Source organism: Dreissena polymorpha, chromosome 15 (genome assembly GCF_020536995.1).
Source record: "Dreissena polymorpha isolate Duluth1 chromosome 15, UMN_Dpol_1.0, whole genome shotgun sequence".
Taxonomy (NCBI): Eukaryota; Metazoa; Mollusca; class Bivalvia; order Myida; family Dreissenidae; genus Dreissena; species Dreissena polymorpha.
This window is the reverse complement of record NC_068369.1, coordinates 38,980,200-39,005,463: the sequence shown is the minus strand read 5'-3', so window position 1 is coordinate 39,005,463 and position 25,264 is coordinate 38,980,200. Positions and strand designations below refer to the sequence as shown.

Sequence of the window (25,264 nt, the reverse complement as noted above, 5' to 3'; positions counted from 1 at the left end):
GACAAACCTTTTAGAGAAATCATAGACTACAGAGTGTTGACATACTGCAGACTATTGACAAACCTTTAAGAGTAATGACAGACTTCATAGTGTTGACAGACTGCAGGATATTGACAAACCTTTTAGAGTAATGACAGACTTCATAGTGTTGACATACTGCAGAATATTGACAAACCTTTTAGAGTAATGACAGACTTCATAGTGTTGACATACTGCAGAATATTGACAAACCTTTTAGAGTAATGACAGACTTCAGAGTGTTGACATACTGCAGGATATTGACAAACCTTTTAGAGAAATCATAAACTACAGAGCGTTGACATACTGCAGGATATTGACATACCTTTTAGAGAAATCATAAACTACAGAGCATTGACATACTGCAGGATATTGACATACCTTTAAGAGAAATGACAGACTTCAGAGTGTTGACATACTGCAGGATATTGACAAACCTTTTAGAGTAATGACAGACTTCAGAGTGTTGACATACTGCAGGATATTGACATACCTTTTAGAGTAATGACAGACTTCAGAGTGTTGACATACTGCAGGATATTGACAAACCTTTTAGAGAAATCATAAACTACAGAGCATTGACATACTGCAGGATATTGACATACCTTTAAGAGTAATGACAGACTTCAGAGTGTTGACATACTGCAGGATATTGACAAACCTTTTAGAGTAATGACAGACTTCAGAGTGTTGACATACTGCAGAATATTGACATACCTTTTAGAGTAATGACAGACTACAGAGTGTTGACATACTGCAGGATATTGACATACCTTTTAGAGTAATGATAGACTTCAGAGTGTTGACGTACTGCAGAATATTGACATACCTTTTAGAGTAATGACAGACTTCAGAGTGTTGACGTACGTCAGAATATTGACATACCTTTTAGAGTAATGACAGACTTCAGAGCGTTGACATACTGCAGGATATTGACATACCTTTTAGAGAAATGACAGACTTCAGAGTGTTGATATACTGCAGGATATTGACAAACCTTTTTGAGTAATGACAGACTTCAGAGTGTTGACATGCTGCAGAATATTGACAAACCTTTTAGAGTAATGACAGACTACAGAGTGTTGACATACTGCAGAATACTGACAAACCTTTTAGAGTAATGTCAGACTTCATAGTGTTGACATACTGCAGAATATTGACAAACCTTTTAGAGTAATGACAGACTTCAGAGTGTTGACATACTGCAGAATATTGACAAACCTTTTAGAGTAATGACAGACTACAGAGTGTTGACATACTGCAGAATACTGACAAACCTTTTAGAGTAATGACAGACTTCATAGTGTTGACATACTGCAGAATATTGACAAACCTTTTAGAGTAATGACAGACTTCAGAGTGTTGACATACTGCAGGATATTGACATACCTTTTAGAGAAATCATAGACTACAGAGCGTTGACATACTGCAGAATATTGACATACCTTTTAGAGTAATGACAGACTTCAGAGTGTTGACATACTGCTGGATATTGACATACCTTTTAGAGTAATGACAGACTTCATAGTGTTGACATACTGCAGAATATTGACAAACCTTTTAGAGTAATGACAGACTTCATAGTGTTAACATACTGCAGAATATTGACAAACCTTTTAGAGTAATGACAGACTTCAGAGTGTTGACATACTGCAGAATATTGACAAACCTTTTAGAGTAATGACAGACTACAGAGTATTGACATACTGCAGAATACTGACAAACCTTTTAGAGTAATGACAGACTTCATAGTGTTGACATACTGCAGAATATTGACAAACCTTTTAGAGTAATGACAGACTTCAGAGTGTTGACATACTGCAGGATATTGACATACCTTTTAGAGAAATCATAGACTACAGAGCGTTGACATACTGCAGAATATTGACATACCTTTTAGAGTAATGACAGACTTCAGAGTGTTGACATACTGCTGGATATTGACATACCTTTTAGAGTAATGACAGACTCTATAGTGTTGACATACTGCAGAATATTGACAAACCTTTTAGAGTAATGACAGACTTCATAGTGTTGACATACTGCAGAATATTGACAAACCTTTTAGAGAAATCATAGACTACAGAGTGTTGACATAATGCAGAATATTGACATGCCTTTAAGAGAAATCATAGACTACAGAGCGTTGACATATTGCAGGATATTGACATACCTTTTAGAGAAATGACAGACTTCAGAGTGTTGACATGCTGCAGAATATTGACAAACCTTTTAGAGTAATGACAGACTTCAGATTGTTGACACACTGCAGGATATTGACATACCTTTTAGAGTAATGACAGTCTTCAGAGTGTTGACATACTGCAGAATATTGACATACCTTTAAAAGAAATCATAATCTACAGAGCTTTGACATACTGCAGGATATTGACATACCTTTTAGATAAATGACAGACTTCAGAGTGTTGACATACTGCAGAATATTGACAAACCTTTTAGAGTAATGACAGACTTCATAGTGTTGACATACTGCAGAATATTGACAAACCTTTTAGAGAAATGACAGACTTCAGAGCGTTGACATGCTGCAGAATATTGACAAACCTTTTAGAGTAATGACAGACTTCAGAGTGTTGACATACTGCAGAATATTGACAAACCTTTTAGAGAAATGACTGACTTCAGAGCGTTGACATGCTGCAGAATATTGACATACCTTTTAGAGAAATGACAGACTTCAGAGTGTTGACATGCTGCAGAATATTGACAAACCTTTTAGAGTAATGACAGACTTCAGAGTGTTGACATACTGCAGAATATTGACAAACCTTTTAGAGTAATGACAGACTTCAAAGTGTTGACATACTGCAGGATATTGACATACCTTTTAGAGAAATCATAGACTACAGAGCGCTGACATACTGCAGAATATTGACATACCTTTTAGAGTAATGACAGACTTCAGAGTGTTGACATACTGCAGGATATTGACAAACCTTTTAGAGTAATGACAGACTTCAGAGTGTTGACATACTGCAGAATATTGACAAACCTTTTAGAGTAATGACAGACTTCAGAGTGTTGACATACTGCAGGATATTGACAAACCTTTTAGAGTAATGACAGACTTCATAGTGTTGACATACTGCAGGATATTGACAAACCTTTTAGAGAAATGACAGACTACAGAGTGTTGACATACTGCAGAATATTGACAAACCTTTTAGAGTAATGACAGACTTCAGAGTGTTGACATACTGCAGGATATTGACAAACCTTTTAGAGAAATCATAGACTACAGAGCGTTGACAGACTGCAGAATATTGACAAACCTTTTAGAGTAATGACAGACTTCAGAGTGTTGACATACTGCAGGATATTGACATACCTTTTAGAGAAATCATAGACTACAGAGCGTTGACATACTGCAGGATATTGACATACCTTTTAGAGAAATGACAGACTTCAGAGTGTTGACATGCTGCAGAATATTGACAAACCTTTTAGAGAAATGACAGACTTCAGAGTGTTGACATGCTGCAGAATATTGACAAACCTTTTAGAGTAATGACAGACTTCAGAGTGTTGACATACTGCAGAATACGTACAAACCTTTTAGAGTAATGACAGACTTCATAGTGTTGACATACTGCAGAATATTGACAAACCTTTTAGAGTAATGACATACTTCATAGTGTTGACATACTGCAGGATATTGACAAACCTTTTAGAGTAATGACAGACTTCAGAGTGTTGACATACTGCAGGATATTGACAAACCTTTTAGAGAAATCATAGACTACAGAGTGTTGACATACTGCAGAATATTGACATACCTTTTAGAGTAATGACAGACTAAATAGTGTTGACATACTGCAGGATATTGACATACCTTTTAGAGAAATGACAGACTACAGAGTGTTGACATACTGCAGAATATTGACAAACCTTTTAGAGAAATCATAGACTACAGAGTGTTGACATACTGCAGAATATGGACATACCTTTTAGAGTAATGACAGACTTCATAGTGTTGACATACTGCAGGATATTGACATACCTTTTAGAGAAATGACAGACTTCATAAGTATGGCATATTTCAGTGTTGATTGACTTCTGAGAAATGACATACCCTGAAAGACGTAAGAGAAATGACATATTTCAGAGTAATTATTGACTTCAGAGTAAAATCAGACTTCAGAGAAATGATGTTTTCAGATTAATGGCAGCGGTAGAATTTAAGAGTTATGACAGACTTCAGAAAAATGACAACTTTCAGAGAGTTATGACATACATGTACTTTAGAGATCTCACCCCTCATGCAGACAGGATCAGAAGTGCCCTACTTTACATGTATTAGAGGTCGTAAAGTGCATAACCCATTGTATCAGTCCAATAATGCTATGCTATTGACATAATTTCCATTAAATAATTGTGTGTGTTATCACTGGTCAATCGAGGAGTTATGAATAACCAGCCATGTTAAACAGGCTGCTGTACAAGCTCAAGGTTTATTCCTGCAATAAATATGCAAATACATGTAATTCATTTTGATTAAAAAATGCAAGAAAGCCTGATAGGAGAAACTGTTTCTCAAGTTTACAGCCAGTGGTGGATGACCTATTTTGGGTGGGAGTAGAGACGTTCAACATACGGATATGATTGTAGAGAAGTGGTTCAGTGTAATATGGAGTCTGTATATATCAACAGAAAATAATCTCTTAGATCTTAACTTCGCCAGATTGAAATTAAAACAAGAATTGCTTAACTGTTAGAGTAAGTTATAATTATTTAATTAAGATGATTTGCCTTCTCATTGAAAACAACTTCACACAATGTTAAATGTCTAAATAAGAAGACACAGACATACATTGGTGAGGAGACCTTGTTCCAGAAAGAATATGGCTAATGAATATAAACTGTTTGCAGTTTTAATCAATTGTAAATGTACATGTTTGTGCTCATGTGCGTTTAATTATCCCTACGCTTTTCAAAAAGCATGGTGATTATGTGGTTATCTCTGCCGTCTTTCTGACCGTCCGTCCGTCTTGGCCACTTTCTCCTCCTACACTATTAGCACTAGAACCTTGAAACTTACACACATAGTAGCTATGACTATGAGCATATGTGCCACAGTGCATTTTTTGGAATTTTGATCTGGCCCCTGGGTCAAAAGTTATGGGGATGGCAGTGCTCACTCTGGCCTTCAGAAAATAATAGCCATAATTTTTTTCCTTAAAAAAATAATAGCCAAAACATGTGCGGACTTTTCCCAGAACGGTACTGAAGGAAAAAAGAAAGAAAAAACAATGAATCTCATTTTATCTATGTTTTATTAAATGTATATCTATTGGATTTAAGTTATAATATACATGTATATATATATACTTAAAAACAAGCATAATATCAGTGTGTCATTTTCTTATAAAATATTATCATGGCTTTACAATAAAGAATACAATCAATGTTGTGGGTGTGACTTAACAAACCAGATCTCAGCTACAGTAACATACACATAGGAATTAAGGGCAGAGGCCCCAACCCACCCAGAGCCCTTACTAATTATACTATTTTTTTTACTTTTTCCAATTGCAATTTTGGTGAATACAACTCGAAATATTATAAACCACACCTTCCATATCACCGCATGTGTATTCGTCATTCTATTTTTGCTATTATGAACTTCGCAAATTAAATCATAATCAACGAAAAAATACAGTATCCGAAAACGGTAATCCGAAAAATTGTACGTGGTTTGCACATGAAATATGCATAATATAAAATATTAATAAGCATAATCGAAAATGCATTTTGTTCGACTACTTAATCTCTTAATACGACATCTGCCATCGGCCGCAATATTGTAGGCAGAGGCCAATATCAATTGTAAATGATTTATTCCAAAAATAACACTTTTGCAATGCCGATCATGTTAACATCATTTTACGTCACAGCGCGTGAGTTAAAATACACCACATCAGTGTAATTCCAAACACGTGTTTCGTTAAAATTAGCTGGCCATGGCATATGCGGGGTCCCTTTGAATTGGGAAAACCAGGATACCTTGTTAAAAATTGAAATCATTATGTTAAAGCAGACGACAAACAGCGGTAACTACGGGGATAATTAGTTGATGGCAATTAAATAGTTATTTCATCAAGCAATGTTCAACGTTATCTAATTGCAGAAAAAACAGCGTGAAAAATAAAACCAGTCGACAATATAAAGTGGCGATTTCATGACGATTAATTAATAATTGGCGAAAAATTAACAAAAATCTAACAGTTACCGATTATTGGTAAAGCACGGGGAGATTAAAAATGTTTTTTTCCGAAATATATCACTGCTGTCGGACACTGATTGAGAAAAAGGCTCTAGGCCACAATGTCGCAAAAGTTATTGACGCGTGTATGACAATACACAGGGTGGAATGTGTACACAGGTAATCTTGTTATCGATTTTTCCTGCTTGATGGCCCGATTTGCAGGCGTTTCGCATCCGCTGGACAACATTTAGAAGCAATTTGTTTATTTAGGTAGGCGGATAAAATAATCGCCATTTTTTCTAGACAATTTTAAGAAATAATAGCCAGTTGGATAAAATATTCGCCATTGGCGATAATGTCTGGCAGCAGCGTGAGCTCTGGGATGGGGTGGGGCTGAGTCAGAGATTTTCACTCATTTTACTAACAACCAGGATGCGGCGTGGGGATACACGTCGGCTTCTGCAGCGCCTTTTCTAGTTCATATTTATATCATAACTCCTAATAATAATGCAAAGTTGTCAGCGAAAGAGTCATTGATAAACTTGATAACTGTTCGGTATTAACCCTTTGCATGCTGGGAAATTTTTCGTCTGCTAAAATGTTGTCTGCTGAATTTCTAAAATTAGCATTTTCTTTGATTTTTTTCAAAGAATACTAAAAGAATAACAAACTGTTTGGATCCTGATGAGACGCCACGTTCTGTGGTGTCTCATCTGGAGCCAAACTGTTTGCAAAGACCTTCAAAATTAGGTTCCAGCACTGAAAGAGTAAATAGCAGGCATGTACTGAATTTAACTGTTGTGGCCATATTTTACCAAAAAAAGTTATTGGAGACAATGTTTCCAAAACATGAAAGAGGAAGTATGAGATGAATGAAGACATTGATTGACTGCGTGAATGCTCATTTGTTGATCAGAGCCCATTGTTCCCCACTGCTCTGAGCGAATATTTCCTACTGGTCTAGTATTCTGGTATATATATTTTTGTTACCATTGACAGTGCAGGCACATTGCCGTGTTTAATCAAGCTTTCTCGATGCCTATGTGAGCATGGCTTATTGATTTCTCCAGCAAAGGCCAGTCACGGGTCCAGCTGTAAGGTACCATAGATCTAACACTGCTTCAATAAGAAAATGGCTACAAACACAAGAATCACAACAATTTTAGAAATAGTCAACCTACACTTTTTCTAGTCAAACACATTTGTAAACAAGTGCACTGTTTCCACATTTGTATTCATAATGAATTTCTTTGCTCTTGTGTATGAAGATTTTTTTAAAGAATAATTGAGGTGTCTAGCTTAAAAACTGTTACAGAAATAATTGTGCATTTACCACCATTATAGTGTACATAACTATTCAGTATGACTACATACCAACATATTAGTGTACATGTATGAGGGGTTTTCCTGCAATTTAACAAATCTTTAAATCTGATCGCAAAGTAAAAGGATTCGATTTCAAACTGAAATTAAAAAAAAAATCTCAATCCCCCCCCAATTTTTTTTTAGAAATGATTATTGTATCTCAATTTTATTTCATAGACACCTAACAAAGTATCTAACTATAATTTATATTATTTTATTCTCCTTATTTGAATTATTATAAAGAGTTATATTAGTTTTATTAGTTTAAACCTATTTATTTTAGCTGGATTGCATTGTACTTACTACTTATTTGAAGGCTCTTGAGTTTCCTGGGCCTAGAACCAGTACTTGGTGTCTTTCCTTGGCCTAGAACCAGTACTTGGTGACTCTTTCCTGTGCCTAGAACCAGTACTTGGTGTCTTTCCTGGGCCTATGACCACTACTTGGTGTCTTTCCTGGGCCTAGAACCAGTACTTGATGTCTTTCCTAGGCCTAGAACAAGTACTTGGTGTCTTTCCTGGGCCAAGAACCAGTACTTGGTGTCTTTCCTGGGCCTAGAACCATTACTTAGTGTCTTTCCTGGGCCTAGAACCAGTACTTGATGTCTTTAGGGGACATCTAAAGAACACTCCCACAGTGGGGATCACACAATAATTCTTATCACTCATCAGTGAAAAGTCAAGGTCAAACATAAATGACAAAGGTCAATCACTTTATATTCTGTTCTATTACTTTAAATGCTTAGAAGGAATGATATATATTTTTTAGCTCATCTATTTTTTGAAAAAAAAATTAGCTCATGTATTTTTTGAAAAAAAATTATGAGCTATTGTCATCACCTTGGCGTCGGCGTCTGGTTAAGTTTTGCGTTTTGCGTTTAGGTCCACTTTTCTCAGAAAGTATCAATGTTATTGCATTCAAACTTGGTACACTTACTCACTATCATGAGGGGACTGCCCTTCTCGAAAAAGTGCACTAAATGCGCATTTAATGCGCATTAAATGCACATTAAATGCGCATTTAATGCGCATGTTATTGGCACCGTATTTTTTGCCTAACAAGTGCATTTTAATCTGTTAAAAAAAAACACTTTTTACTAGTGTGTTTATACATTTAAGTGTATTTTTTTTCCACGAAATAATACACTTAAGTGCGTTTATTATGATAATAAGTGCGCTTAAGTTTATTTTTAAGTGCATTTATACACTTGAGTGTATTTTAAGACATACAAATAATACACTTCATGGTCAAAGTAAATTTTTTAAAGCGCATTTATACACTTGAGTGCATTTCCAGTCATTCAAATAATACACATTACAGAATTAAAAGCAAATTATTTAAGCGCATTAATACACTTGAGTGCATTTCCAGTCATACAAATAATACACTTCATTGAGTATTCAAAGTGAATTTTTGTAAGCGCATTAATACACTTGAGTGCATTTCCACTGATACAAATAATACACCTTACAAAATTGAAAGTGAATTTTTTTAAGCGCATTAATACACTTGAGTGCATTCCCGGTCATACAAATAATACACCTTACAATATTAAAAGTGAATTTTTAAGCGCATTAATACACTTGAGTGCATTTTCAGTCATACAAATAATACACTTCATTGAGTATTCAAAGTGAATTTTTGTAAGCGCATTAATACACTTGAGTGCATTTCCACTGATACAAATAATACACCTTACAAAATTGAAAGTGATTTTTTTTAAGCGCATTAATACACTTGAGTGCATTCCCGGTCATACAAATAATACACCTTACAATATTAAAAGTGAATTTTTAAGCGCATTAATACACTTGAGTGCATTTTCAGTCATACAAATGATACACTTTTTGAAGTGTTGGAAGTGAATTTTTGAAGCGCATTATACGCTCAAGTGTACTTTTCATCACTTCAAATTAATATGCTTAAAAATTAACCAAATTTAAAAAAAATCCCAGCATTTTGAAGTCAGCATTCATTCTTTAAATGAAAGGTTAGTGTAAACACATACATAAAAAACAAAAAGTACAATTCAATAGATAAATACACACTTTTATTAGAATGTTAAACCTTAAAAAACAAAAACAAATGTTACATATCTACATAAAAGAGAGGATTCAAACGGGCTATTGCCTATCTGGAATTAACAATTGAAAATATCAAGCTCATACCAGTGATTTTTCTCCCCCCTGATTATCGGTAACTGATTAACAGCCAAATACAGGTGGTTTCCACTTCAAAAATATTAAAGATTTCCCCTCCTTAAGCTGAAATGTTTTCCCTATCATTTACTAGATTTTTATATATTACATTAATTCCTTTTTAATATGGACAAAAGCAGTACATTTAATTCAATCATATTCTGGATCCTAATATATGATAAATGAACAGTATTCATGAAATTTATATAAATCTATACCTTATTTTTAAGATCTTCCTTTTTTTGTTCATTATTGCGCTAAAACATGCCCTTCTGAGAGCCAGTACGTACAGGTTGTTTTGAATTTCCAAAGAAAATCACTGCATACATGCTGACAATATTTAGCAGCTTAGCCCCTGTCACTATATTTGTTGTTATACACTGTTTCTTACAAAGAATGCATTCATTAACAACCCTTTATAGAGCACTTCACCAGCTGACCAGGTCTGAATACTACTGTCATGGTCTGCGAGGCGCTTCTCGTGCATGATCTCATTTGAGATCAGGTCCTGAAAGATATTTTATAATGTAAGTGTTAAATATTGCTGTTATGGTAATCTTGTTCAACAGTTGCTATAAATATCATAAATTTAAATCAAAACAAGTTTGTTGGCTTGTTGTTTTTGTTTGTTTATTTTTGCAATTTTAATCTCGTGATCACATGTGACTTAACGCTTTTCATAAATAATTTAAAGAAATTACGTTTGATAGAAAATACTGTTAATAAATGTACTAATATATGTGGTCTCCTTTGGCTGTGTGGACTGGTCGGAAGTGTGACTTCTTTGAATTGCAATAACCTTTATTATATAGTTTTACCTCTCAACAAATCCATCTTTTCTTGGTCAAGGACAAGCTACAGGGCACGGTTTCCCACTCCTGTTCCCCTCAAGTTGGCCTGGTATACATGTCCATACATCAGGTAGTCCCCTTTTTGCTCCCTTTTTTGGCAGGCGATGATGCACATTCTGTCCAATGGATCTTCCGATCAATGTAAATTTCACCTTGGGGTTTAACCTTCAAATATAAAATATTAAAGTTCTGATTAAATATGGGGGAAAGAAATCTGTTCATAAATGACAAGAAATAGGTATAAATAAATTTTAAGATGACAATAACCATAAAATACAGCCATAATAATTCAAATGGTGTTTTTTTCCTTAAAATTGCATTACATTTACTCATCCAGTTACATTTTCCAGTGACAATACATAAATATGATAATGATCATAATTAATTTAAATAAAAAGAGATGCAGAAATGAAAATACAAACCTGTTACAGCTGTTCTTCAGCATTCCAAAAAAACAAAAACGGCAGTTGTTGATCACTTTAACCACCCACTTTGAATCTTCTTTGCAACAAACTTATTGTTGATTTACACATTGTAGTAAATACACATTGTTTTCATCACACAATAGTTCATGTGCTGAAAGAATTTCAAGACATTTGACACTAGAATTAATGTTGCTGAATTATACCTAAAAATCTAGCTCAATTTAAGTTGCTGAAACCAAATTGTTTACAAAAATAACTTCCTGTGCTCCAAATAACTTTCTGTGCTCCAACCAATCAAAAGTGGTTTGTTTTCAAATAGATGGTCCCAGAACCAATCAAAATTCTATAAACACCCCTTTGTTTTGGCTAGATGGAGCACTGATAGGGATTAGTGTTTATGATGCTAATTGATCTCTTATCTGATCCTGATCTTATCTGATATTTATTGAATAATACACAGCACACTTAGCATATTATATTTAATTGTGAATATTTCAATATAACATACTGAATGGTGTTAGGAAATAAATATAATATTATAAAATTTTTAAATTGTCTTTTAAAATGTATGTTAATAGTCAATGTGGTAGACATTAATTGAATTGGGGTTAAATATCAGTGTAAGAAAGTTCAAATACTTGTTTTTTATGTTGTGAAGATATAATTGATTCTGGCAAGACCACATAATTTTTTTGACACTTTCAATATTTTTTATTATTTACCCACAGCCTGATTTAGTTGTACTTTTCCCTTTAAAAGCTGCTCTACTGATTCACATATTTTATGAGCAGACAAATTGTAATAATAAGACCATAAACATTATGTGAAGATAAAAAAGAATTCAGTACAATCCTCCTATTAAACACTATATCTCTGTCCTTTAACTTCAGTTATTTGCTATAGAGTTGCTCTTTTTTATGAAGATGCACTAAAACTACACTTGTACAGAAAGAATATTTTTTTTGCAAATCAGAAGATACACTAATATGCACAAAAAATGCACTTCATTGAAAAAATGCACTTATTGCATAAAAAGATGCACTTTGTCTACAGAAGATACACTTAAAGTACAGTAAAATACACTTAAAGAAAATGAAAATACAGAAAAAATGCACTTTAGTGCACTTAATTATGAAAAAAATGCAGAAAAAATACACTTTTCTGTAAAAATGCAGAAAAAATACACTTTTTAAAGCGTATTTTGTTAAAAAGTGTATTTTATTTTGAGAAGGGTGGGCAGGCAAAGTTAGATAACTCTGGCATGCATTTTGACAGAATAATGTGCCCTTTTTATACTTAGAAAATCGAAAATTTTGGTTAAGTTTTGTGTTTAGGTCCATTTTATTCCTTAAGTATCAAAGCTATTGCTTTCATACTTGAAACACTTGCTAACTATCATAAGGGGACTGTCTATGCAAAGTTATGTAACTCTGACTGGCATTTTGACAGAATTATGTGCCCTTTTTATACTTAGAAATTTGAAAATTTGGTTAAGTTTTGTGTTTAGGTAGACTATTCCTAAAGTATCAAAGCTATTGCTTTCATACTTGCAACACTTACTAACTATCATAAGGGGACTGTGCAGGCAAATTTATGTAACTCTGACTGGCATTTTGATGGAATTATCGGCCCTTTATACTTAGAAAATTGAAAATTTGGTTAAGTTTTGTGTTTTGGTCCACTTTACCCCTAAAGTATCATAGATATTGCTTTCATACTTGGAATACTCACAAAACTATCATAAGGGGACAGTAAAGGACAAGTTGCATAACTCTGGTTGTCATTTTCATAGAATTATGGCCCTTTTTGACTTGTAACTTTGAATATATGGTTAAATTTTGTGTTTAGATCCACTTTACTTCTAAAGTATCAAGACTATTGCTTTCAAACTTCATATACTTTCATGCTATCATAAGGGTACTGTACCTGGCAAGTGGCAAGTTGAATTTTACCTTGACCTTTGAATGACCTTGACTCTCAAGGTCAAATTATTAAATTTTGCTAAAATTGCCATAACTTCTTTATTTATGATTAGATTTTATTGATACTTTGACAAAACAACTCTTACCTGACATACCACAATAGACTCCACCCAAACCATCCCCCATGCCCCCCCACCGAATCCCCTTCCCATTTAAAAAAAAATTAAAAATCATCTCATAAATTCTTTATTTTTAGATTTCATTTTTGTACGATAATGTAATAAATGACCACACCCCCACACTATACACCCTCTCCACTCCAACCCTTCCTTCTTTGTGATTGAAATTGAGATAGGTCCCTTCACCTCTAAAAATATAAATAGATGAGCCGTCTGCACCTGCAAGGCGGGTGCTCTTGTTTAATTATTTTTCTCACAATGAATAAAAGATGCCTGATGTATGATTCTTATGCTCCTATATGTAAAGGTCAAGGGTACAATTCAAGGTAAGAGCAGTGTTCTCTGGAAGAACCGGCAGCCGGCGATATCACCGGTTACATTCAATCTAGATGCCGGCTATTTTTTCCAAAAGTATCAATTAAAAGGGCACAAATACTTATTGCTTAGTTGCCGGCTACTTTGAAAATATAACTGGTTACTCAAATTCTTTCGGAGAACACTGATAAGAGGTCATGAATTATTTCAATAATGGCTTGTTATGTCCCCGGTAGGGTGGCATATAGCAGTTGAACTGTCTGTCAGTCAGAATGTCAGTCTGTCCGTCCGTCCGAAAAAAACTTTAACATTGGACATAACTTTTTAAATATTGAAGATAGCACCTTGATATTTGGCATGCATGTGTATCTCATGGAGCTGCACATTTTGAGTGGTAAAATTTCAAGGTGAACATCATCCTTCAAGGTCTAGGGTCGAAAAAACCAAGTCAAGGGAAGTAAAAAGCCTCAAATGGACGTAGTTATCTGACCTGCCCACATATATATTTTTATGCCCCCCTTCGAAGAAGAGGGGATATATTGCTTTGCTCATGTCGGTCGGTCGGTCGGTCTGTCGGTCCGTCCACCAGGTGGTTGTCAGACGATAAATCAAGAATGCTTGGGCCTAGGATCATGAAACTTAATAGGTACATTGATCATGACTCGCAGATGACCCCTATTGATTTTGAGGTCACTAGGTCAAAGGTCAAGGTCACGTTGACCTGAAATAGTAAAATGGTTTTTGAATGATAACTCAAGAACACATACGCCTAGGATCATGAAACTTCATGGGTAGATTGATCATGACCTGCAGATGACCCCTATTGATTTTGAGGTAACTAGGTCAAAGGTCAAGTTCAAGGTGACCCGAAATAGTAAAATGGTTTCCGGATGATAACTCAAGAACGCATACGCCTAGGATCATGAAACTTCATGGGTAGATTGATCATAACTCGCAGATGACCTCTATTGATGTTGAGGTCACTAGGTCAAAGGTTAAGGTCACGGTGACCCAAAATAGTAAAATAGTTTTCGGATGATAACTCGAGAACGCATACGCCTAGGATCATGAAACTTCATAGGTAGATTGATCATGACTTGCAGATGACCCCTGTTGATTATGAGGTCACAAGGTCAAAGGTCAAGGTCACGGTGACCCGAAATAGTAAAATGATTTTCGGATGATAACTCAAAAACGCTTATGCCTAGGATCATGACACTTCAAAGGTACATTGATCGTGACTCGCAGATGACCCCTATTGATTTTCAGGTCAATAGGTCAAAGGTCAAGGTCACAGTGACAAAAATCGTATTCACACAATGGCTGCCACTACAACGGACAGCCAATATGGGGGGCATGCATGTTTTACAAACAGCCCTTGTTGTTAAATAAATCAAAGCGGCGCAATAGGCGGCATTGTGTTTCTGACAAACACATTGTGGTAAAAGGTCAAGGTGAAGGTCATCCTTTACGGTCTACGGTAAAAATACAGATTTAAGGGAAGTAATAAGCTTTAAAAAGGAAGAAAATTATTCAATATTGATCATAGCCACTTTATTATTTGGCATGCATGTGTATCTCATGGAGCTGCACATTTTGAGTGGTGAATCTACAGTCATGTTAGTTGCTTTTAATTATTTGCTACTAAAAAAAGAGATTTGTTACAGACAATTATTTTCAAGGGAAGTAATTTATATAATAATAAATCTCATATATTTCCTTACCAAGAATTGAAGTTCTTTTCACAGTTACTGTACAGATTTATTATTTTGATTATTTATAACCCAAATGATTGATTTTTCATTTTTTTTGTGAATGATATAATTATAATTTCTTTGATGTTCATTACATACCTGTGGACTTGTGTCCATAGATACATGATCAACTTTGGCTATGATCTCTTTTAAACCACAGGCCTTTGTTGTCAGTGATATCTGACATGGTCAAAATTGACTGTGAGACCCCCCCCCCCCCCCCCCCCCCCCCCCCCCCGGTTGGATTGGACAAAATTCAAGGGAAGTAATAACCTTTAAAGTGAGATGATTTCTATACCTGCCAAATGATAAATAGAAATTGTATTTCAATGCGGCGCAGTAGGGGGCATTGTGTTTCTGACAAACACATCTCTTATTTACACTGTTGTATACTTTTAATTGTAAATTAACCCATTTATGCCTAGCGTCTTGAAAAAAGGCCTTGGCAAACAGCGTAGACCAAGATGAGACGCTGCATGATGCGGCGTCTCATCTGGTTCTGCGCTGTTTGCTTTCAGGAATTTCTGTAAGAAATATTCTAAATGAAGAAATAAATATACTAGACATCTCTAATTTTGGAAATAAATTGAAACAATTTAGAAGGATGGGAGAGTCCACTCTGCTCAAATGGGTTAACATGAACCTCCTACAGAGTGTGACGTAGGGTTTTGTGACAAGCTTTGTTATGTTACAAGGACTGCTCATAATGAATAAGTCTTTAAAAATGACACCATACATGGTTACCATAGCTACCCTATAATGAACTAACAGGTGATAGAAACTTGATTAATTAGCTGCTAGACTGATTATATAAAAGACTTAAATTACAATGATTAAATATGAGGCTTGGTTGGAGAAAGTGGACCCGGGGCTTATAATGAATTGTGAATGAAAAATACATATCATGCATTGTCTTTTAAGATAAAAAATCAAATGTAAACACCTTAGAGACTAGAGTGGTTTTTAATACAGTGTTTTTTTATGGCTATTTCGGGGCCGATATTCGGCCCCATTCCCCTCAAAAAAGAGTATACATTTTTCCCCTATTTTTGTAGAAAAAATCCCCTCAAGAAAATATGTTTTTGAATTACTATAAAGAGTTATATTAAATTATATTTTCCCAAATCAGTGGACTTTTCATATAAATTGCATTTTTTTCCAAAAATGGCCAGGAATAGGCCTGAAGTATCTATATTGTGTTAATATTTGTTGATAAAAACATTCCACTTTGGTCCATTTTATTGATAAAAAAATGCTCAAATTTGCCATTTTATCGATTAAAGAATCACAATTAGACCCAAAATGACTAGGAAAACTGAGACTGTGCATGAAGGTTGAACTGTTTGAAACTAATGTTGAAAAAATCATTGATATATACCGTATTTTTAGGGGTATAAGTCGAGACTTTTTTACAGGCGAAAGTAACATGTGTCGTATTCCCTGGAGCTTCTTATGTATGTACAAAATCGATTTTTCCAAAGTCAGAATGTCAAATTTTTAAGTCAGAATTGCAAAAATCCGCAAGTTTGATAACCATTAATTGCCAGTAATTTGTTTCACTGTTTTTGTAACACAATTTTATTTTACACATAGTCGGTTACACACTACTAATGATATTTTAGTCAGTTACACACTACTAACGATACTATTGGGGTACTATACAGCACAGTAACGTAAATAAAACAACGCAACAAAAAAAGTAGTCGTCTGCTAAATTTATTTTACAAGCTAACCTTACGATTTTTACAACAATTTGAAACAAAAAATAACAAAGTACAACAAACAAACACAATATCAATGAGAAGCAGGTATACAACAATAAGTATACAATCAGATATGGCACAATAAAAATTCACATCATTTATTCGCAATGGTCGTCGACATCGGTGAATCCGTCGGCGATGTCCCCAGTGTGCATTACAAGCGTTTATGATCTGCGATACCACATGTCTGCAAACCTGAGATCTCAAATACCCTTTAACCATCTGCGATAGATGAACGAACATAATCTCTCCATGGGAGACGATGTCCCCAGTGTGGATTAAAAGCGTTTATTGGTAAGCCTGGTACACCACACGTCTGCACACTTGTATTAAGATTATCATGATAAGAATATTAGCCCTTCTCATAACAGGCCTCATTATAATATTCATCATAAAAATGCTCGTGTTACCAATTTGAGAATGCCGGTATACTTTATGCTACAAAAGTTTTGCAAACAATACACATTAAAACAAACAAACATCACTATACTATTTTAATAAAATGGTACATTTATTTTTTATGAAACAGCAAATGCTGCATTTATAGCCTAAATGCAGTTTATTACATAATAATTGTTTTTTATTTTGTTTTTTTTGTATTATCAAATGCGCATATTTAAATTCGTATTTCCAATTTTATTGCTAACGCCATGTTTACGCTAGTTATATCTATAGCTCATGTACTTTTCTTTCTTTTATCTGTTAGAAAGCGCGCGAAAATTAGCGTGGGTGTATACACTGTTGAAGAAAAACTGTGTAGAGAAGAGAATGCTGTATCTTTGTCGTTACGCTCATTTAGTTAGTTTATTATTGAAACAGAAAATGTTCTGTGTACTGATTTACAGGAAAATCTGGTCAAGACTAGATTTAATTTTGGTTATTGTGAAAACATGATCAGCAGTGTTTACACTGCGATGTTTTGACAAAACAGATACAAATGTGCGAATGCAACGGCTTGCGGATAGGGTCAAATATTACCAGTAATACATTGTTCTGAATGACGTTTTTGTTTAAATTAATACGTTCAAATAAATTTAATGGAAAAAAATATATAAATACAATGAGCATGAGAGAACAAATGCCAGCATCGTTTTTAAGATGAATTTTCTATCTGAAATAAAACACGAAAGAGGATTAAACATTTAATGGATAAACATGTGTGACTGCATTTTTGGGAATATTTAATGTTGATTTATGTGCGCGTTTACGCCGGAGCGTCTTATGTATGGACAAAAATAAAATAATGTTAAAAAAAGGGGATGCGTCTTACATTCCGGTGCGACATATAACCCGAAAAATACGGTATTTAAGAAAAATGACAGAGAAATTCAGCTGTGAATATTAATTACATTCATACAAACATGTGTATTCATAAAATAAATATCATAACATATAAAAGAGTGAATTCTTTGTTTTCCCCTTTTAGCTCACCTGATTGCTCAGGTGAGCTTTTGTGACCGGTCTTTGTCCGTCGTATGTCCCTTCGTCCGTCCGTCCATTAACATTTGCTCGTAAACACTCAAGAGGCCACATTTCTTGTCCCATCTTCATGAAACTTGGTCAGAAGCTTTGTCCCAATGAAATCTCGGCCGAGTTCGAAACTGGGTTGTGCCGGATCAAAAACTAGGTAAAAAAAAAGAAAAACCTTGTAAACACTGTAGAAGTCACATTTCATGCCCAATTTTCATGTAATTTTGTCAAAATGTTTGTCTTAATGATATCTTGGTTGAGTTCAAAAGTGGTTCCGATCCGTTGCAAAACATGGCGGCCAGTGGGTGGGGCAGTTTTCCTTATTTGGCTATAGAGAAACCTTGTAAACACTCTAGAAGTCTGAATTTCTGTCCAATCATTATGAAAGTTGGTCAAAACATTGGATCAATTGATGTCTCGGACGAGTTCGAAAATGGTCGAGATCGGTGAAAAAACATGGCCGCCAGTGGGCGGGGCATTTTTCTCTATATGTATATAGTGGCAGTTTTCCCTATTTGGCTAAAGAGAAACCTTGTAAACACTCTAGAAATCACAATTTTTGCCCAATCATCATGAAAGTTGGTCAAAACATTGGTTTTATTGATAGCTTGGACAAGTTTGAAAATGGTCAGAATCGGTATAAAAAACATGGCTGCCAGTGGGCGGGGCATTTTTCTCTCTTTATATATAAACAGTACACTCCACGCGTTTTCCCCCAAAAACGCGCTCCCTCCGCGTTTTTTTTCTGCTAGCGAGTGTTCACGCGGCGTTGAGAGAGCGAGGTGAACTCGATAAAACGCTCGGCGTTACGCCGCGTTCGCTAATTCCCGCGGCGTGTATTACTTTAGCCTAGTCGGTAAATGCAGACAATTTCCGTTCCTATCAGTGACCGCCGCGCAACGCCGCGTTAGCAGTGTGCTACTGGGCATGCCAAAAAAATAAAAACATTGTCATAATAAATTGTTTAAATACTGTAGTACATGTATAAAAAAGATAATTGTATAGAAAATTAATACGTATTAAATTAAGTTTTTTAAATTCACAGGTACGTCTACAATATGAATGAATATACGACATTTGACAAATTAATATTTAAATCATAACACTTATAAGACAAGAATAAATGTTCCGTAAAATTTCCAAATGAGAATAATAATAAGTAATCCGAAACACACTATGATTTTTAATGTTAACATGACGTTTACAAATGCTTCCAATATACAGTCATCATGTATATTTCCCGACAAAAGCGCGCAAAAATTATGCTGCAATGTACAAGGTATACTCCTGCAAAGCGTGCGTGTATTGATTTTTTTTATACAAACTTAATAGCGCAGAGAACATTGAATTTTGTTGATTTCGGTTAAAAGTTTCTTTGGTATTTTTTATCAAAATTATATTGCGAATAAGTTGATATTTCCTCCAAAATAATTTCAAATCATACACGCCGAATCTTTATCGTTACAGTATTTTAGTAGAGTATTTATTTTAATAGTAATTGTGCTGTAAACTGATTAAAGAAGACATCTGGACGGAACTGGATTTTAAGTGTTTGACGTTATGAAAACACGCAAAGCTTGTCTACTGACCTATTGTGTAGACTGCTGTCTGCGGTGTTTTGACAAAAGGGATTAACATGTGTGAATGTCACTCTGCCGATTTGGTCCATAATTACTGGTAAACATTGTTTTGAATGTCGACGCAACAAGAATACAACTGTGAATATTAAATGCAACTATCAACTCAATAGTTACCAACTTCTTTTAGCAATCAATGGAATAACCTAACTTCAAAGAGAAAATAAATGCATTAGCGAGCAGAGAATTGACTTTGTTCCGACAATTAAAACCATTCCTTATGCATTCGTTGAACGTGATTACTTGAGTAAGTTATGCCTTTAGACAGGAAGTGGCTTTTCTTTGATTACGTCAAACTGTCAATTCAAACAGATTTGCAAGATTTTTAGTGTCCTTGGTCATTTGTTTACATGTTCAGTATAGAAAATCACCTGCTAACATGAAAACTTTGTATTAAATTATCAAAATAAAAACAATGTTGCAAACTGTGTTTATATTAATTGGTAAGTATTAGTTAAAAGACGACGTTTTGTTTGTCGTAAATCAACGAGTTTTCTATACAACAACGCCTACTTCTACAACCACGTCGGGATCGATCTATCTTGTTTTTTTTTTTTAATTGTAAATATTATACTACATGTACATGTATGTACTTGTAATAAATGTAATTTTATTTGAAAATCAGGAAGTCAAACAAAATTAAATTGATCGTTATCTCGTAAAACGCGGAGTTTCCCCCGCGTTGCCAACGCCGAGGGCCGCGGCGTCGGCTTATCAGTTTTGCCAATCATTAACCGCCTCGTCCAAATTCATGCAAACGCCGCGTCTGGCGGGATTTTCTTAATCTCCCTCCAGGTCAATCACCGCGGAGTATGGAGGGAAATTGGGGAAAACGCGTGGAGTGTACTGTAGTGAAAACATGTGAACACAGTAGAAGTCACATTTTTGGCCCAATTTTCATGAAATTTGCACAGAACATTTGTTTCCTTGATATGAGAGTTGAGTTAAAAAATGGTTCCGGTCAGTTTAATAACCTGGCTGCTGGAAGGGGGGCAGTTTTCTCATTATGCCCCCCTCCCCCTTTCGAAGAAGAGGGGGTATATTGTTTTGCACATGTCGGTCCGTCCGTCCACCAGATGGTTTCCGGATGATAACTCAAGAGCGCTTATGCCAAAGATCATGAAACTTCATAGGTACATTGATCATGACTCGCAGATGACCCCTATTTATTTTCAGGTCACTAGGTCAAAGGTCAAGGTCATGATGACCCGAAGTAGTAAAATGGTTTCCGGATGATAACTCAAGAACGCTTAAGCCTAGGATCATGAAACTTCATAGATACATTGTTCATGACTCTCAGATGACCCCTATTGATTTTCAGTTCGCTAGGTCAAAGGTCAAGGTCACGGTGACCTAAAGTAGTAAAATGGTTTCCGGATGATAACTCAAGAACGCTTATGCCTAGGATCATGAAACTTCATAGATACATTGATTGTGACTCACAGATTACCCCTATTGATTTTCAGGTCACTAGGTCAAAGCTCAAGGTTATGATAACCCGAAATAGTAAAATGGTTTCCGGATGATAACTCAAGAACGCTTAGGCCTAGGATCATGAAACTTCATAGGTACATTGATCATGACTCGTAGATGACCCCTATTGATTTTCAGGTCACTAGGTCAAAGGTCAAGGTCACGGTGACCTGAAATAGTAAAATGGTTTCCAGATGATAACTCAAGAGCGCTTATGCCTAGGATCATGAAACTTCATAGGTACATTGATCATGACTCGAAGATGACCCCTATTGATTTTCAGGTCACGAGGTCAAAGGTCAAGGTCACGTTACCTGAAATAGTAAAATGGTTTCTGGATGATAACTCAAGAACGCTTATGCCTAGGTTATGAAACTTCATAGTTATATTGATCATGACTCGCAAATGACCCCTATTGATTATCAGGTCACTAGGTCAAAGGTCAAGGTCACAGTGCCAAAAAACGTATTCACACAATGGCTGTCAAGGTCATGGTGACTCAACTTAGAAAAATGGTTGCCGGATGATAACTCAGAATGCTAATGCGCCTAGGATCATGAAACTTTATAGGTACATTGAATATGACTCGCAGATGAAATAATGATGAAACTTGACAAGGATGTTTGTCTGGACAATATCTAGGTCAAGTTTTACATTTGGTAAAGATTTAATGAACCGACTCCTCTCAGGTGAGTGAACTAGGGCTATCTTGGCCCTCTTGTTCTAAACAACGACGCGTTTTTCCCCTTTGGACGGGCACCGCCACCATTCCCCTATTTGTGAAAAAAAACACTGTGATAGTAGAGTGTGGCTTATACTCATAATACTAACAGAAATAGAAAGAAAATGTAAAGATTATGTACAGGTAAAGTATGGCCTTTTATAAGCTGCTATTTTGATTTTATTGTTTAAACCTGTATGATTATAATATACCACATGTAAGCATGTGGCAAACATAATTTTTCAGAATCATCTCATCAAGTTATTCTAAAATAATGTTGCTGTCATCATGTTGTCCACAAACAAGGTAAACTAAGCCAGCTCTTAAAATTTAAGTATTGGAAGTACAAGGAACCAAGATTGAGTGCCACTGTTTATTGTTGCCCTGCATATTATAGGAAAAGATCAAGAGAGATCAGATTGAGAGAAGAGAACCCTTGCATCAGTTTTTACGACACACACATCCACTCCCCACTTTTCTCTCATATTTGAAGTGGACTAATGAATTCAATTTGAAGTTTTATCTGTGTTTTTGCACTTTTTTAATGTAGAGAAATGGTGTTCTGTGGGTTATTCATGATTCATAAACAATTCAAAACTGAATCATATACACACATTTCTGAGAAATTGTGTGGGTTTTTATTCAACATAGCTGTCTTACCCATTAAAAAAAACGCTCTGTCTTGTCTTAAAAAAGTTTTTTTTAATCTTAAAATATAATCTAAAATGGACATTTTTTTTACGTAGTATCACCCCAGGAAGAGGGTCGTGTTATACCATAGGGGACAGTGCTGTGCATTTTGGCATGAACTTACATGGGGTAAGTAAATTGATTTTTTTTTTCAAAGTCCAATTTGAAACAACTGTGTATTAACATTGATAACAAAGGTATTGGCCTACATGTAGAAAAAATCCTGACAAATTGTCTTTAAAAAATGAGCGTAATGTGTCTCCCTGAAGTAGAAGATCGGGCAAAACGGGCCATGTTCAGGCATTTAGGGGAGAAAAAACTGCTTTAATTTGCAAGCCACTACCATTCTTAAAGGATTTATACAAACTTTCACATGTCTGCCATAACCTCTCAGCAGGGTTTCTCCAGAAAACTAATTATTGTGGAGAAATGTGCGTTTTTAATGATCATGTTGGGAAAACATTGATACCATCTGGGGAAGACCAGGAAACCATATGTGGGCAGTGACTATATAATTTCATTTTCGTGACAAAAAACCTAATTTTCAGCCATTTTAATGCAATTTCTTTGCTTTGTAGAGGCCTATAGACTAGTAAGTGTATGTGGGCACATATGCATACAAATGTACTTTTAATGCTTTTTAATACATTCAATGATATTATTTGGCTTTCATCCAACATCATTTCAGAAACGTGAATCCTTTGTCTTATATATAATGTGGTTATTCAATGTCCATTTTAGATATGTATAAAAGCTATAACAGTGCTAGTGTTGCCCCCCTCCCCCCCCCACCCACATTATTATACCGCCACAAAGTCTGTTTGGGGGGGGGGCTATAAAGCTATATAGGAATCAGTTTGTCCCGCCCGTCCCTGTCCCAGTATGTTACGTCCATCCTGACTTTTTGTCCGTTTGTCAGCCCGATTTATTTTCATGAAATAAATTTTGAACAAATGAACTTACAACATTCAAACTTCATATTTTGATGCAACCTTATTAGCGTTATATATACACCCCACCGTCTTTTAGGTCACTAGGTCATAGGTCAAGGTCACTTAAATCTCTTATAGAAAACTTTATCATAGACTGTATAATGGAAGTGCTTCCACATACAGCCGTCAACATTCATATATTGATGCACCACAATGAGTTTTACAGGTCAAATCCATTGTCAGATCACAAAGTCAAATGTCAATGCCAATTCAACCTCTAATAAAAAACCTTAAATATTGTCTTCAGAACAAAAATGCTTCCATCAGCAATCTTCAGACTTCCTATGTAGATACACCTAACCTAAATGAGTTACATTATCTCACTACATTATTTGGCCATTATGTCAAAGGTCACTGTGTTCTCTATAAAGAAACATATATTACATAATGGCCCTTCCTGGGTTCTAAAAACCTCATATGTAGATGCATCAATGAATTTTGCGCAACACATACCGTTATGATCACAGGTTGAATGGAATATAAATTATTTAAAATGCATACTGTAATAAAGTGAATATAGGTAAAAGGTCTTCAACATTCAAACATATTATGTCAACATGAGAGCTATTGTTACTCAAAAATATATCATTGTCATTGCACAAAATCAAAGACTGGTTGTGATTGTAAATTTGTTACAGCAACTAGCTGTAATATGAGCTTTTATTAGTCCCATTATTGTTGGCAACTTGCATTATTACATCTACAAGTGGGATAGACAGGAAAAGTTGCTTTTGTACAGTGTTCCTTTTCATCCTCTTAATATATCACATGCATTTAGCAAACATGCTTAGTGTTTTCTGGCGGTGTGGTATTATAATAACTTATCAAACTTCTTCTCAAAAAGGTCAGATATCTATCTATCTATCTATCTATCTATCTATCTATCTATCTATCTATCTATCTATCTATCTATCTATCTATCTATCTATCTATCTATCTAATCTTTCTATCTATCTATCTATCTATCTATCTATCTATCTATCTATCTATCTATCTATCTATCTATCTATCTATCTATCTATCTATCTATCTATCTATCAATCTATCGATCGATCTATCGATCTATACTGTCTAACTCCCCTTGCAGTTATTATTGACAATATGGTGGACGAACCAGTTATCGAACACATAGAGAACTACATTAAAATTTAAACACTTAAAATAACAAAAACATTTTGTTTTAACAAATGACTAAAAGTTTAATCATTTAATAACTTATCTGTAAAGTTTTCCAGCAAATATCCTTCAAGAATTTATAACAATGA

The 25,264-nt window shown here is 35.0% G+C and overlaps 1 protein-coding gene and 1 long non-coding RNA gene across 8 annotated transcripts in view; one reads left to right on the top strand and one right to left on the bottom strand.

The window, feature by feature from the left end:
- LOC127860017 (diacylglycerol kinase beta-like) overlaps positions 1-25,264 on the top strand; it is a 157,747-nt gene that overhangs the window by 8,328 nt on the left and 124,155 nt on the right. For 2 of the 6 annotated variants that reach the window (XM_052397713.1, XM_052397712.1), the window contains exon 1: positions 23,078-23,136. The exons of the other annotated variants lie outside the window; for them this stretch is intronic. The gene's annotated coding sequence lies outside the window, so the exon portion shown is untranslated. Of the gene's footprint in view, positions 1-23,077; positions 23,137-25,264 lie in introns of those variants that run through there. 6 annotated transcript variants of the gene reach the window in all.
- LOC127860019 (uncharacterized) lies at positions 9,581-11,614 on the bottom strand. Of its 2 annotated transcripts, XR_008039571.1 has the most exons (3): positions 11,081-11,614; positions 10,626-10,823; positions 9,581-10,315 (listed from the first exon to the last, which is right to left on the bottom strand). It is a non-coding gene; the product is annotated as an uncharacterized LOC127860019 (long non-coding RNA). The 2 variants fall into 2 exon arrangements; XR_008039570.1 differs by having other exon boundaries at positions 10,626-11,614.